Source organism: Myxine glutinosa, chromosome 13 (assembly GCF_964187855.1).
Source record: "Myxine glutinosa chromosome 13, kmMyxGlut1.1, whole genome shotgun sequence".
NCBI classification, from domain to species: domain Eukaryota; kingdom Metazoa; phylum Chordata; class Myxini; order Myxiniformes; family Myxinidae; genus Myxine; species Myxine glutinosa.
In genome coordinates, this window is record NC_136273.1 from 85,837,751 (window position 1) to 85,851,127 (window position 13,377).

The window sequence follows — 13,377 nt, forward strand, 5'->3', positions numbered from 1 at the left end:
TATATATATATATATATATATATATATATATATATATATATATATATATCTATCTATATATATATATATATGTATATATATATATATATATATATATATATATATATATATACATATATATATATATATTATGATTGATACAAAAATGCAGACGATGCATCCAGTCAGCAGTCACACTGTGAATAATGTCAGGAGTGATGGTGTTACATGCGTTGCTGATGCGCTCTCGCAAATGTACAGCACTCTGAATTTTTCCACGTCGACCAACTTCTTCAAGTGACCCCAGAGATAAAAATCCAATGGGCTGAGATCGGGGCTCCTCGCCGGCAGCTCCACAGGCCCTCGACTCGACGTCCTATCCAATGACAAGGGAATTGCCGGTTCAGTCACTCTCTTACGCGGATGCTGTAATGGGCAGGAGCACCATCCTGCTGGAACCATGTTGGGAAATCCCCATTTGCGTTCAAGACACTGGGGAATGCTTCCTCGTTGAGCATACGCAAGTCGGCATTTCCTGTGGCCCTGCAAACCTCACGTGGGGAGGCCCCCTGCAAACCTCACAAGGGGGGGCCCCTGCAAATCTCGCATGGGGGTGCCCTGCAAACCTCACGTGGGGGGCACCCTGCAAACCTCACATGGGAGGGGGGGCTGCAAACCTCATGTGGGGGGCCTTTTTGTTGGAGGGCTAGTAATATGGTGACAGATCTTCAGGCGAAGAATCGGTTCATACCTTGGTTCCGGAGGGGGTTGGCGGAGTATTAGAATGACCAGCTCTGTCTGTCTGTCTCTGCATGTGTCTATCTTTCCACACCATAATGGGTAATGTATTGTCATATCTCGGCTATGCCTGTACCAATTGTAACCAAACTCGATAGGACAGTAGTGTGGGTCAACCAGAGTGTGATATGTGGCCAACAATGAACTAAGTCCAATGGCAATCTCTGTTCATTATTGCCAGGATCGCTTATGTGTGCCTAATACCAAATATGTTAACAATGACGATAACGCTGACTGATGTCCTAAAGGTACTTCTGCAAGATGGAGGAAATGACATAAAATCGAGTAAATAATTCACAGTAAATTCCATTCCATTTACTTTGAGGTCGTTGTAAAGGTATTTAACAAGTAATAAAAACATTTTAAAAAATTAAAAAGGAAGTGGCAGTATGTTACTGGAAAAAGTATGGAAACAAGAAAAAATTAAAACATGCGAGCAGTGATGCCCCAGGGATAAAGACACCCCATTCTGATTGGACAAGTGTGCAACAACGTCCTTGACAACGTCAGCCCGGACCCGATTATGCAAAGTTTGAACTGAATCGATCCAAAAAATGGAGGAGGTGCATTTTAGAGGTTTTTCATGAAATCCAATATAGTCCAGTCAAAATATGAAATGACCCAAAACAAATTGCAACAGAATCCATTTTACCTGCATTTAATTTGGAATAGCTCACAAAATAACATATTAAAAGTATAGGAAAATCGTAGTTGTGGAACAGTGCCTAATTTGCAGAAATTCAAAATGGCTGCCATTCAAACTACTTTTGCCTATATCTCGGGATCTGAGACTCGTAGACACTTAATTCTGGTGTCTATACCCATGTTTTCAGAGTTAAGGAATACAATAATAACAGTATTTATAACATTGGGTCATTTGTTGACACCTAATTTGCATACATTCAAAATGGCCGCCATTTAAAATTAATATTGGCACATATTTCCCATCTGAGTGAAGTTGGACTATTTCTGTTGGCGTAGCATAAGGCACCAGTGAACCACGTATCAATCTGCTGTAACTGCAGTCATTTAACTACTATAGCATTCTACATGTTCTAGCCACCAGTGTCTTCTTCAGTTTCTTCAAGGACTGCAATGACATTCTTGCATACACCTCGACACACTCCACATCCAATAGTGCACTCAAGACCGTTTGCCTTGCAGGTGCACTGCCTGTTGCTACAACCTGTTTTTTGCAGTTACACCTTACTATCTTCAGGAGGTGTTTGGGGGCTGCTGCTTTGTCTGTAAGAACTGGAATGTACTGTCCACCTTTCTCACACCACCCCCACTCTGCTGGTTGCATCTGATTTCCTTTCCCCATCCACTGCTGTACTTGCAAGTAGACCCGCATAGTGTGGTACGTAGCTGCTGCTGAGGTTGGCGGGAGAACCTCTGGTTTCACACATGTTGTACTCATGCTGACCTTCTGTTGGAAGCATTGCAGGCGGAGAAAATCCAACTTGTCATCTGATTTGCCTTTGTATAAGGAGACGATTGCTTTTTCTCCTGCGGATATGATGTCTGCCTTTGTGCTATTCTGATTTCCAAAGATCTTGGCCTGTTCCTGGAAGTCTTTATTGGTGCGAATCAGCTTGAGCGCAACTCCCTTTCCAAAACCATGTATGTGGGATGTAGTGTCACAACCAAGGATAGCATGCACAAAAAGCATACTATTGCATACTTGTGGGCCCAATGTGGATTTTAGAACCGCAATATCCCATTATCCCAGCATCTTGGCTGCTTCTTCATGCCATAGCGAGGTTCAGGTCGAAGGTACAGATTTGTTGTCGTGAGCTTTGAGTGGAAACAGAGCAGAACCAGAATGTCTGTGTCATCTGCAACCACGACAGTCGGCTTACTTGTTCTCTCAGCAGTGACAATGGCAGTCTGCACAATTAGTAGATCAGCATCTGCCCGAGCATGTTCTGTGCAACATCCATGATGTCGTAGGTGTTCATCGTGCAAGGTGATGAACTTCTGCTTATTCTTATTGTTGGAAAAAAAGTCTTGCTTCATTCCATTGAAAACCATAGACCCAGAGACTTGCACAGGTGCTCCAACACGCAATCCTGCTCTTCGTTGCTGTGTTGTATCTTTTGTGATTGGGCCATTGAGATAGCTATCAAATACCACGACTGGTTCACCATGGTGTCTTTTCACATATGTGACATACTGCTGACATATCTCGTCACATGTTGAACCTCGGTTCCATATGATCCTGTGAAGTAATGCTCCCCCATCTAGGATACTGGACGTCCCCTGGCGGTAAGGACATTCCTGGAGGCATCAGACTCCAAAGTGCATCAGTCAGTTGAGCTTTATTTGCCAGTCGCGGAGTGTACTTATTCTGAAAGAGCGCCGGAGGATAGCTGCATAACTCATATTGGAATGCCTCTAACACGTTGTCTTGACGCGTTCCCAACGTTATAAGTCTCTGAAAGAGCAGCTGAGGATCTATTTGGATCATTCCCTCTTTCGTCTTCACTGCACTGCTATCACTCAAGGTAACAGCTTCATCTTTTTTTCCTGAATGTGTATTCTGCAACACCTTTCCCAACCATACCATTCAAGATCTTCTCTCCCACCTCTCTTGCAGAGTCCACATTGACAGTGTCATCAGCCGTTACACCAGTCACAATATTGTGCAGTGTTGGATTCTCATGAAAGGCATCTCTTGGGGTCAGGAAGTTGAGGAGCTCTCTTGTGTCTGCCATGTCCTTCTTCTGCCTTGCCTCTGACATATGCTTGTGCTGGGCCTTCTTCTTCTGTTTTTCCTCTGACATCTCATTATGCTGTTCACTGGTCATGTAGTTCACTGATGTTAAGTCCTGCATAGCCAAGTTGACCTCTGAGCAGGCCTTAAAAGACAACAGCCAAACTAGTCGTTGTGTTTCTGTCATACCGCAGCCTCGTGTTAGTCCACCAGTAGTTTTTAGACTTCTCATCAAGACTTGTTCGATGAGCAAGTCTTCAGAGAGCCCAGCCCAGTATCGATCTGACCTTCGACCTACATGGAAGCCGTTTTGGAAGTGTTGATAAACTTCTTGATGTTCTTTCTCTAGGGTTTCCATCTTGTTCAAGTAGATGTGAAGAGATTTTGTGTAGTTGGTGTGGCCTGCTGCTGCCAGATACGGTAACATCGCTTGCATTGACTTCAGATGTAGGTCCCAATTACCAGTACGTTCAGCTTTGATGAACACTTGCAAAATTGCTACCATTTCCATATGCTGTAGCCACAACTTAGCAGTGCGTTTGTTCTGCATTGTATCTTTTGCTGCTTTCAGTTTTTGATTTATGTCTTGGAGGACCTGTCCGTAAACTCTCGATTGTGATAGACCCAGTCATCAAATCATCATAGAGTTTACCAGCAGCTATGAAGATATCTGGTGTTGGCGCATTAGTTGCATTTTCACCTGTGGTTTGTCCAGTTTCATGTGAAGACTCTGGGGTAGTCCTTCCTTCTTGTCCATCAGGCTCTGGAGGAACAACATCATCTGACATTTGCAGCACACTCTGCACTTCACTAGTACCTTGGACGGATTCTTCAGTAGCTGTGTCCTTCTTGACCACTGTCCTGATGAATAACAACATCTGACATTGAGACATTTGTCACTTCACTGGTAGCTTGCACAGATTCCAAAGCAATTGATTGATCACTTTTACCTGATGATTCTTCTGCAGATGTGTCTTCATTTTCATCATCTTTCTAGTCCGTTGTAGTATATAGTGGTGGAATGCCGAATGCATGTGATATCAGCATAGCATGAAGGGCTCCAACTACAAGTAGGTGTGCACGTACGGCTCTGGAAATTGCTTTACCACTTAATATGTGCACTACTGTGTTGCTTGCATAGATGCACTCCATCAATTCCTTCAGGCCTGAATCTGCCATAAGGTGTCCTATCGCACCTAGAAAACTCATTTCTGTGTGAAATCCTCCCATTCTGAGTACGATGTCCTTGATCTCACTATCTTTGGACACACTCTCTTGTATTATCATAGCTTTCCACCAGAGTGGCTGATCAAATGTTAGAATAGGTGTGACATTGTAACGCCTGGCATGTGAAGTAACAAACAGCAGCGTCGAGTACAGACAGGTCATGTCACTCGGATTCATGTCAATCATTGTCAGAAATTCGATAGACGATTTCCCTGGGTGATCACCCTTATGAACTAACTGCATCATACCAGACCAGAGAGGCCGAGGTTATCGGAGAGGCAAAGATATGCTCCATAGGAGATCGACATTTGCAGCAACATCCTCAGCAAGATGATGTTGTAGCTTTCCATATCGTTGTGACTGCAGACCATCCCATTCAGGTATAAAATGCTTGATCTCTATACGACCGGCAGCAGAAATTTCCTCTGCAGTGACAGTTACTCGTGGAATATGCTTTGTACCAAATGTACCTGGAGTTACTGTGGCTATTATCCCCATTCCGTGGAAAGTGTTGTGGCCATCTAGGGTACGGATGTTGTGATCTGCGTTGTCTGCAACATATTGTATGAAGTTGTCTGGTGTCAGATTGGGAATCTCTACCCCACTGTTGACAGCTGCACTGCGCTCATACGTTGTGACCTCTTGGTAGCTGCAGGTAAAACCATGCTTATGCAGTGTGTCAATGAGGAACTTGGAAACAAAGTGGTGATGCAGCTGGACTCCTAAGCCTATTTCAAGTGGTGCCAATATTGCTCGGGACGAGCTGCCTGGAACATCGCTTAACCTATTGAGGCCATCTTCTGCATTGCATCTGTACTTGCAAATAGACCTTGGAGGAAAATCCTCAATGATGCTGGTGGGAATGAGTTGGCTTCTTCTACTGAAGCCATTTCCTCGTACTTAGGATAGCAGTCTTTCTGCTGGATGACAGATTTCATGTCATTCTTGATCAGCTTTGCAGCAGCCTGTATTATTTTCATCTTCTCCTCCTCGCAGCTCTCTGGATGTCCCTGGTCTGAGTGGAATTCATTAATTACTAGCTGAAACCCGTGGAGCATCCACGGAAGGGAGGATGTGGTGTATGGATAGAGTGTACCATTATGGATGGCATAGGGGATTAGCTTGTCCAAGTAAGAGTTAGGAAGAAAGATGAGAATGAAGAGTGGGTATATGAACAACGATCGCCGACACCGGCACAAATGCATGCTCTGGATTGTCCACTCACTGGATGGCTCGCTTTCGCCTTCGCCTGTCCAATCAGCGGACGGCTTGCTTCGCCTTCGCCCAGCAGACGCCAATACGATGGCGTCGTAAGATGGCGTCGTATCGGCAGTTAATCGGATGCTTTTGGGCCCCAACGTCGGCTAATTCAGAGTTATTGCCTACGACCATACCACCCTGAATACGCCCGATCTCGTCCGATCTCGGAAGCTAAGCAGGTTCGGGCCCGGTTAGTACCTGGATGGGAGACCGCCTGGGAACACCGGGTGTTGTAGGCTTTTTTTTCTCCTGTAGGGGGAGTCTTGTCGGCTTTTTTTCCTCCGACTGGACACCATACCACCCTGCAGCCTTGTAGGCTTTTTTCCCTCCTCCTGGACACCATGCCACCCTGCAGTCTTGTAGGCTTTTTTCCCTCCTCCTGGACACCATGCCACTCTGCAGTCTTGTAGGCTTTTTTTCCTCCGACTGGACACCATACCACCCTGCAGTCTTGTGGGCTTTTTTTCCTCCTCCTGGACACCATACCACCCTGCAGTCTTGTGGGGTTTTTTTCCTCCTCCTGGACACCATGCCACTCTGCAGTCTTGTCGGCTTTTTTTCCTCCGACTGGACACCATACCACCCTGCAGTCTTGTGGGCTTTTTTTCCTCCTCCTGGACACCATACCACCCTGCAGTCTTGTGGGCTTTTTTTCCTCCTTGACACCATGCCACCCTGCAGCCTTGTTGGCTTTTTTTTTTTCTCCTCCTGGACACAATACCACCCTGCAGTCTTGTCGGCTTTTTTTCTCCTCCTGGACACGTGGAACATCCACGGAAGGGAGGATGTGGTGTATGGATAGAGTGTACCATTATGGATGGCATCGGGGAGCGCTCATGGGATCTTCTTCTTCCGTTAAGCTCCAATTTTTTCTCTTTAAGTTAAGTCCAATCAGTCCTCTCTGCTCGAAGTGCTCAGGCCATGCCTTCCCGCTCTCATACTTTTATTTCCATTCGGTGTAGAAAGAGATTGACATATCGTTTGTCTGTTTTCAGCTTGTTATCTTTAAGCTTCCTTACGTCTCGCCACCTGCGACACCTCTCTGAGTTACGAGGATTTATGCAACGCACCCCGAGTATCGCAACGTCACTCCATTTAACTTTATTAAAATGACGATAAAGACGTGAAACCCATGGAACATCCACGGAAGGGAGGATGTGGTGTATGGATAGAGTGTACCATTATGGATGGCATAGGGGAGTGCTCATGGGATCTTCTTCTTCCGTTAAGCTCCAATTTTTTCTCTTTAAGTTAAGTCCAATCAGTCCTCTCTGCTCGAAGTGCTCAGGCCATGCCTTCCCGCTCTCATACTTTTATTGCCGTTCGGTGTAGAAAGGGATTGACATATCGTTCGTCTGTTTCAGCTCGTTATCTTTAAGCTTCCTTACGTCTCGCCACCTGCTACACCTCTCCGAGTTACGAGGATTTATGCAACGCACCCCGAGTATCGCAACGTCACTCCATTTAACTTTATTAAAATGACGATAAAGACGTTTCCTTATATATCCTAATTTAAAATGTTCAAGGGAATAAAAAGACCATTTGGTTCACACCACTCGACTGTCCAATCAGCGGACGGCTCGCTTCGCCTTCGCCCAGCAGACGCCAACACGATGGCGTCGTAAGATGGCGTCGTATCGGCAGTTAATCGGATGCTTTTGGGCCCCAACGTCGGCTAATTCAGATTTTTCGAGTATGGCTGTACGTGATAAACAAAGAGCGCGGTTCGTAGATCGTAAATCCATTAGTGCCGTGGGCATCGGGTCACTGGGTGCGGCGTAAAAGGGATAACAAAGTCGAGTCCTTACGCTATTATTATATAGACTAGCCGAAACCCGTGGAACATCCACGGAAGGGAGGATGTGGTGTATGGATGGAGTGTACCATTATGGATGGCATAGGGGATTTGCTTGTCCGAGTAAGAGTTAGGAAGAAAGATGAGAATGAAGAGTGCGTATATGAACAACGTATTTATTGCAATCTACTTAAATGACAACGCTACGATATACTTTTGAAAAATGAATGGATTCGTAATAGGAATCGGCATAGCACCACTCTCGCCATTTTTTATGAGACTATATGGTGTGGGTTGGATTTGTGTGAACAAAATCAAGAAAAAGGCGACACTTTGTAGAATCCAACTTACACTGTGTATAAAGTGTCACCTCCTGACTTTGTATTTTATATTGTTAGAGACAAAACAAACACTAAATAACATAGCCACATACCAAAAACGTGTATTTTCAATTTTCACTTGTGCAAAAATGCTACTCACAATTACATCCCCTGTGCGTCAGCCTGTGATTGAGCCAGAGAGTTGGCCTGTGAGTCAACTTCCTTTCCAATGTCTGCAAGAGTTGAAATACTGATTGTGCATGTGTAAAATTATATGAAAGAAGAACATGCATATCAATAGACGATGCCATTGAAAAGGAGCGCAGCTGTCAATAGAAAAGGATGTCTGACATCAATTTGACATTATTGCACAGGAAATGACAAACAAAGAAACAGTTCATTTCCATCGGGTAATATTACGATGAGAGATCAGCCGATACCTTTATTATGTCCATCAGCATCCATGGCACTTAGGAAAAAAAAAAACGTGGCATCAGCCAGCCGCAGCCAACTATCACGTACCGTCTCGAAGTCAATGCCATCCTTTTATCTCTTCGTATACACCTCACTGATTTATACCTTATCGTGAACAGGGTAAAGCCTACTTTGATAATCATGAACGGTGGCAGATGCAGGAGCGAAACGTAGGCATAGGCCTCGGCCCTACCTATCCAGTTGTTGTTTCCGTTGTGTAAGGGGGGGAAAAAACAAACATTTTGGCCTCAGACCTTTGAGAGTACGTCGTTCCGTGAACTTTTTGAACGGACCTCGTATGCCATGCTTCGTCTACGTAAATGATTTGAAGGATTATCTTAAGCACCGTGAATAGAGCAGATACTGATGGGCTGCTGATCGGTTTCACTTCGTTGTTATCACAGTATATGGAAGAAATTATGGTAAACCCACCTGATGAGGTTAGCGTACACCGCCATCGATTACACCGGCACAAATGGCGGAATAGATGGATTCTTCTTCATCGCATTGCATCGCATTCTCTTCCTGTGAAACTGTTTCATAGAACTGTGTCGTTTATGTACATTTTTATTTTATTACATTCACGTAGTTTCACATTCTTGACTTCGTGGAGCTTCAATGTGGTTCAAAAAAATAAAATAAAGATGGATTCTTCTTCATCGCATCGCATTCTCTTCACGGAGGTATATAATAAACCTGGAGAGCCAATGATGGCTGTCGGCTGAAGCTAGCGGAAGTTGCTTGGCGGCCATATTGGGAAGCCGATTGTGTCTGCGTCCGTGTTTGATCTCACAATCAGCTGATCTCACAATTTCTGATTCATTTTGGATGCTTACCGACTGTAAGGAGTCTTATTTGTGAACGCGCTGTTTCAAAATGCCACAGTGTGTTGCATTTGACTGCACAAATACCTCAGGGAAGGCCTCCACATGCACATTTCACAAGTAAGTGACAAACCGCGATCGCGGGTGTTCTGCTTTTTCAGTTTTTGGCGTGGTCACGGTGGTGGGGCTAGGTAATTAAGTTTCAATGAAGTTTGAACACTGTGTTTGAATTTGATGATGTTAGACCACGCGCAGGGTGTGCAATACGACACAGATCTCAAATATAACTGTATTGTGTATTCACTAGGGCTATGTGAGTATGTCAGACTGATGTCTGATTGACTCATTCATTGATTCAGATTGAAGTATCGAGATTGACTCGTCAGCTCGTGATCATTGTCAAGTGTTTGAGTGTCCACCTTGTTTGAAATTCCAACTTCTTTCCTGGAAGTCCTGGCAGTGTCCATATGTTTTATACCTCTCCCACTGCCCCCTTCCCATGCCCCCCCCCCCCCCCCCAAAGCCCTCACCCTCTCTCAGATCTCTCGATGTCTCCATGTCTCTCGGTCCCTGCTCTCAAATGTTGTGTTTGTGTCCTTCCCCCTCTCTCCCCATCTTGTCTACCGCTCCCTATGTTATGTTTTATGTGTCGGTTTGTCTTTCTGTGTGATTAATGTTCGCTCTTTCACGAGCCTCGATCTTGTATACAAAAAAAAAAAAAAAAAAAAAAAAAAAAAGTGATTTAATTTGTGATGAGCTTAACTTAATTGTCCAGTCTACTACTGTCAGGGTTTCCATGCCCTCCTGTGTCACTCGTGAGCAGAAAGAGCAAATGGGGGTTACTTGTGGAAGGTACGAAAGTCCGACACATGGCAAACATTAGCAGATGAAGTTGTATTTAACTATACATATGAAACTCAAAATATTATTTTGATATGGAGTCGTTTTGACTCGGATGTTTTGACTGCCCTCTGAGGTTTTGACCCGCAACCACATTTTGTGACCACAACGTATTTTGTTTCAAGGTTTCCAAAGGATAAGGACTTGTGCTCCCGATGGACATCTGCCCTGAGAAGGGAGTCCTTCTACCCCACCCCAGGCACCACAGTTCTGTGCAGTGATCACTTCAATGAGAGTGACTTCGACAGGACTGGTCAAACCGTCCGACTGAAGCCGAAGTACTCGAAGTACTCGATGCATGTCACATGCTTAAACTTGCAAGAAACTGTCTTGGATCCATGAAAATGATGGAGGATGGCAACAAAAAAGTCATCGCGTGGAAATACATCCAGGCACTCTTTGATCTGCAGAAGAGGGAAGGCTTCCGTCTGGGAAATAAGCTCTCCCGGAAACACATCGAGTGGAAGAGCAATGTCATGAAGGTGGACACAGCGCTCAGACATTGAGCACTAGTGTGGCAGATGCAATTCGGTTTTGCAGGGACACTTTGCAACTATCAGAATTTCAGGGCAGTGAGGCTACCTGCCAATACATTGAAACATTGGACAAACTGTTTGACATTCTAAATTCTCGCAATCCATTGGCACGAAACTACAAGGCACCACTCATGACATCACGAGAAGGACTTTTCCTGCCATTCCTGGATACTGCCTACAGTTACTTGTCCAACATCAAAAACATGAATGGTCAAGTTATGACCAATACGCGTTTGAAAACCCCCTTCATTGGTTTCATGATCTGCATAGAGAGTGTCACAATTTTGTATTTCACATATGTCAAACCTGCCTCATCTCCCCTGCGATACCTGCTCACGTACAAAATGAGCCAAGACCACATTGAACTTTTCTTTGGAGCGGTCCGCATTGCATGTGGAAGTGGGAATAACCCAACGGCCCGGCAGTTTGTTGCCGCATATAAGCGCCTCTTGATGCGACATGACATCAAGTCTGCAAGTGGGTTGCCCTTTGTCTGATATGGCGAGTTCACCAACACTTCATGTAAATATTTAAACTGTAAAAGATGTGTTGCATGAGATGTCTATATCTCCGCTCCATTATTCATGTAACAATTACCATGTCCTGCTGAACGTTCCATTGCAACATGTAAGTCTTGTATGTTATGAATAGCAAAAACTTCCGAAACCCAAGAATTGTGTGGGTTAACTACATGAAGCGTTTCATGTCATTTATGTGACTGGTTTCTAACATCTCGGTAATAGAAACATACACATCTTAGTTACAATATAATGACTGAATTAAGTAACATCATATAACATGACAACAAATCAGATCTTTATATTGAGGAACATTATAGAACAAGCCAAAGAATGGCAAACGACGATGTACCTCAATTTTATAGATTTCTAGAAAGCTTTCGACTCCTTGCCCAGAGAAAGTCTGGGTCATAATGAAGAAATACAGCATACCTGGAAAATTAGTGAGCCTTGTAAAAGCCCTTTACCAAGACTTTCAATGTGCGGTCGTCGACCAAGGTGAAACAACAGAATGGTTCAAGGTGAAGACAGGAGTTAAACAGGGGTGTAACATGTCAGGATTCTTATTCCTACTAGTGGGTGATTGGGTCATGAGAAGGACGATAAAGAACACCGAGCGGTAATTTTGGGCACTTTTTTTTCAAACAAGCTCTAAACCATTGGATTCCCCAGGAAAAATGCGTCTAGAATCAACTTCAAACTTAATGAACACCATTTCCTTAAAGAACGGGATTCTGAGCCCGAATATCAGTTCAAATATTAATATTCTATATTAATTAAATAGTCGGCGGTCCTAAAATTCGCTCCAGCTGCATCATCAGTGCGCCACGCCTTTGCTTTGACAGGCTTTGTTTACAAAACAATCGGCTTCCCAATATGGCCGCCAGACTATTTCCGGTGGCTTCACGGCGGCTAATGCTGCGAGGTGGCCAATTGGCTCTCCATATTATATACCTCCGTGATTCTCTTCCTGTGAAACTGTTTCTCCATTTAACGTTTCCAAAATCAAAACTTCAAAAACTTCTTCACTTCGATTCGAAAAAACTTCAAACTTCAAAAAACGTTTCCAAAACGTCACTCCATTTAACTTTATTAAAATGACGATAAAGACCATTTGGTTCACACCACCCATCACAACACTCGACTGTCCAATCAGCGGACGGCTCGCATCGCCTTCGCCCAGCAGACGCCAATACGATGGCGTCGTAAGATGGCGTCGTATCGGCAGTTAATCGGATGCTTTTGGGCCCCAACGTCGGCTAATTCAGATTTTTCGAGTATGGCTGTACGTGATAAACAAAGAGTGCGGTTCGTAGATCGTAAATCCATTGCCACTCAGTAGAGCGCATACTCCCGCCGTGGGTCAAGTTGGAATAATACGTTTTGTTTAACATCCCCTCTCCCCAAAACAATAAATGAAAAGGAAAGTAAGCCCTAACTGTCAGAGAATTTATTTTGATATATCTCGGAATTAGAGGAGAAAAACATCATTTAATGCATGTGTATGCATTAAATTGGCTTTAAGAATAAGAATAAAAGCTTTAATGCAGTAAAACAGAAAAATGTTTTCCCAAAAAAATTCCTGGATCCGGAATAATATCCTGAGCTTCACCAAAAACTAATCAATTCTTCCTTATCCCAAGGGCAATCATCCCACCAACTTTCATCCAAATCCGTTCAGAACTTTTCCAGATATCTTGTTCACGAACATACAAACATACGAACACACACACACACACACACACACGCACACACGGACGGACACGATCGAATGCATTACTCCCGCCGAGCTATCTTGTGCTTATTCTATGAACGATCGACGGATACAAAATGGAACCCACGACCCACGTGACCAGAAATTTCTGGGATTTCTAGTAGGCTATATATATAAGGAATCGATAGCCCCCTAATACGAGGCTCCTCCCCTCCCCGCATCCCACGAGGGTCACACACATGATGAAGTTGCTCACCTGTCTCTGCCATGTCAAAGCTGCTGCATCCGAAGTCACTCACATGGACACGCCATGTTG

General features: G+C 44.2%; 1 protein-coding gene and 1 non-coding gene across 2 annotated transcripts in view; one reads left to right on the forward strand and one right to left on the reverse strand.

Moving 5' to 3' along the window:
* Nucleotides 1–13,377, reverse strand: part of PELP1 (proline, glutamate and leucine rich protein 1) — a 359,306-nt gene that overhangs the window by 138,888 nt on the left and 207,041 nt on the right. The gene's annotated exons all lie outside the window — the stretch shown is intronic.
* On the forward strand, nucleotides 6,101–6,219 carry LOC137439192 (5S ribosomal RNA). Its single transcript, XR_010986869.1, has one exon. It is a non-coding gene; the product is annotated as a 5S ribosomal RNA (ribosomal RNA).